We start from the raw sequence: 3,628 nt of genomic DNA, 5'->3' as shown, positions 1-3,628 counted from the left end.
AGAGAATCAAAATGGAGGGTTGAGATTTCATTCAGAATATCCGTCCTTTCTTCTTTTAATCCAACGGCTCAAGGTCTTGCCTTATAAGATGGATCCGAAGGCTGGGAATAAAAAGTGCCAAACTTGTCATCTGCTTTTTGATCCAAGGGCTCTGGGTCCATCCTTACAATTGTGATCATCAGTGGAGATCAAAATGTACAGGACTGCTATAACTGTTTTGGTGTCTGTCAGCTAGGCAAGCATTTTTGCAAATGAGGCGTGTGGTGAAGATTTGATCACGCCTGCAATGCTTTAACTAAATTGGCTCTGATTATGAAGAGAATCATTTGAAAGTTATTCAATCTCTCTGTGCTTTTCGATCTCTATTTTTTCCAATCTCCCTATTACGACCCTTTCCTTTTCCGATCTCTCTCGTATCGGGTCCCTCCTCATTTCCCGATCTCTCCAATTCTAGATTTTTCCCCTTTATCTGCCCTGCCTTGGTCAACGCAATTAATTCTTCAGTTACCGATGCATCCGCTTCAGTTTCTGTATGCAATAAATGCCCAGGCCCTATATATATGCACCCACGTGGAAATTCCCTTCACACTTCACTTTTCTCCTTCAGTTTTTTTTTTCAATGCTCTTTTCCTCCAATTCAAGCTTCTCTGGAAAAAATTCTGATTATGGCTGCTTTTGATCTTTTCCTGACTGTTTTCTTTGCCCTTCGCCTAAAAGTTTATGACCCCGACGATCGGAGAACCATGAGGACATTATCTGATGATAGTGATGGAACTGGACTAATTTACTGATCAAGATCGAAAGTGACGAACGTGCCAATCTCGAATCGGTCTACCGGTATAATCGGTGGATCGATCTCGGGCAAGAAGACTACTAATTTCAATCTTAATGTCAGTGACCGCCTCTTGAAGTTCATTTGGCACCTCACCATGTCAGGTGTCCCAACTGCAGCTTGGTTCTGATCGATGACATCGACGATGACTCCGCTCAATATCATGAGAGTCATAGTCACCCTATCTGAGTTGCACATCTATCCAATACTTGTGGCTGGCTTTCTGATCAAATATATCTTTTGATTCAGCCACAAGACTAGGCTTTGACATAGGCCATTATTAGGTAGGATGTAGTGCTGATCTTTAGAGATTGCCCAAATGATGTAATCCGATCTTTAAAGATTTCCCCAATGATGTAATCTGATATCTTGAAATCGCCCAGATGATGCAATCCGATCTTTTGAAAATGAAATGAAATTTTATTTGAAGGTTTTTATTTTATTATTGCATTAATTATTTTTTTGATCTCTGATATACATGTCCGATCTGATCCCTAAACGAATTGCGATTAGTCGATCCATGGTTTCGAAAGTTTGTTCGATATGAAGACCTCAGCTAATTGATCTCATTTATTCGATTTTTATTATGTTTCCAGAACCTACTTGAGACGTGTCAAGGAAGTGGCCGGTTTCGCTAAGCGATGCGTCGCTTGGGACTTTGCGAGCATTTAATGCTCATATAGGTATAAATATGGGAGAGGCACGTCAATCATTTCCTTATGTCATTTTCAGAACCTCTCTAACAATCTCAGCGTTTTCTCTCGTTTTCTCAAGTTTTTCCGGCACCAATCACATTCCGGTAAGGATTTTGATTCTTTTCTCAGTTAATTTCTTTTGTTTTCCTAAAAATGAGCGGCGCTGAGGGTCAGAGAGCTGCGAGCCTGCCTTCCATCCATATTTCGTGGACCTCAAAAGAAGGCGATGCGACAGGGCTAAGCGGATGCCCCAGTATAGCCATCGTTCCGATCACTAGTCGGACTACCAGACCAAGGCGAGGAGGATCTTCTCGAAGAGAAAACCTGCCAGTCGATGAGTTGCCTTCTATCTTGAGAGAAACCGATCTTCAATCTATAAGCCAAGAGTACAATCTTCGGATTGACTCTTTCGAGCTTATCAAGTGCCATGGTGACCTTCGAGCCGATCACTTCTTTGAGGAAAGTGATCTCCTCATTGTATACGAAGAACAACTGAAGGCCGGACTCCGTTTTACAAGGCTGTCCTAAAGCTCCACCACGTCTCGGTAGCCCAAGTGCATCCAAACTCCTGGCGGACTTTAGTAGCCTTCTGGTTCTTCTGCCGAGCTAAGGGTCTCAAACCTATGGCTAAAGTCTTTACCGAGCTTCATAGACTTGCCCAAAGGAAGGATGACAAGTTATGGTTTTTCCAGGCTAAGCTGAACTGCTCACTTGCTATCGATCTCCCTTCTTCATTGAAGAATTGGAAGGATCGATTTTTTATATTGAGGAGCAAGACTCTAAACGGCTTTGAAGGCTTCCCACAGAGTTGGCAATACTTGGTTGCTTCAATTCCAAAGAAGATCACTTTGAATACGGACAAAGACGCCATAGTAAAAGAGTTAAAGACTCAGCTCTCTGACCTCAGTCCTAGTACATTCCCGATCTCTGACCTTTGAATCTTAGCGAACTCACTGACTTCTTCTCTGTGCAGGTATGGCGGGTGGCGATACTTCCAAGGAGAGCCGCAAGTGAAAGAGGGAGGTCTCCCGAAAAGTGCGGGCAATGAAGAGGGCCATCGTTACTGATGCTCAGACCCCCCAGCAGGAATTGGTTGAGGATCCGAGCTCACCTCCCCAACCTCAGGAACAGCAGATCCCAGAGGTAGAGATCATCACTCCTACTCCTCAGCAAATCGAACTTTCGCCTCCCCTACCTCCTCCGATCTCTTCCACTATGGTCCTACAGTAACGACACTTTCCCGGGGTGCTCAACTCCTGATTCAATCGCTGAAAAGGAACCGCTCAACCAGAGGGAACCCCAGGCTAGCCAAGGTTATGGGCGCTTCTATCTGCTTCCAAGAAGATTGGAATAGATTGGCAGAGGAGAGTATAGATGATATCTTAACTCAGACGATGAGCTTGGGCTTGGAGGCCGTCGCCAACCAACATGTGATCCGAGAGAAGGCCCATGCTTTAAGGAGGGAGATTCTTTAAGTGGTCCAAGATGCCTCAGCCGCACAAGCTCAACTCTCCTCTGCTAATGACTACATCGTCAGATTGGAAGATCGGATGAAGCATTGCGAAGAGAAAATATCCGAAGTGGAGCAAGAACTTGAAGCCTCTCGAGCTGGTCGATATGCCAATCTTACTCATTTTGATGAAGAACTTCAGGTAAAGGAGGAGAAGCTCCCGGCGAAGGATGAGGAGCTCCAAGCCAAGGATGAGGAACTCCTAGCCAAGGAGGAAGAAAGCACAACAAAAGACGCCAGGGCTTATGTGAGCGCCATAATGAACTTCTGGCCGAACTGAGGAAGCGGTATCCTGAGGAAGACTTCTCTTGGATGAATGAGCTCACTCCAGAGGCCGAAGAGGAGAGAGAGAGAGAGAGGATCAGATAGCGGATGATGTACCTGGGGAGCAGGCGGGGGGTTATCCACCTGCTAAGTGACTTGTATATATTTTCCTTGAAATGAATAGAAGTCCTTTTGTTTACTTTCTTTGTTGAGATTAGAAAGCACCCAAATAATATGAGTACTTAATTGCTTACACATATTTGAACATTAAACTTGAAAGCAACCATTAATCAGAGTATAAGAGATCGGAAAGACATTACATGTAAG

This window comes from Hevea brasiliensis, chromosome 11 (assembly GCF_030052815.1).
Source record: "Hevea brasiliensis isolate MT/VB/25A 57/8 chromosome 11, ASM3005281v1, whole genome shotgun sequence".
Lineage (NCBI taxonomy): Eukaryota > Viridiplantae > Streptophyta > Magnoliopsida > Malpighiales > Euphorbiaceae > Hevea > Hevea brasiliensis.
This window is presented reverse-complemented; position numbering follows the sequence as displayed.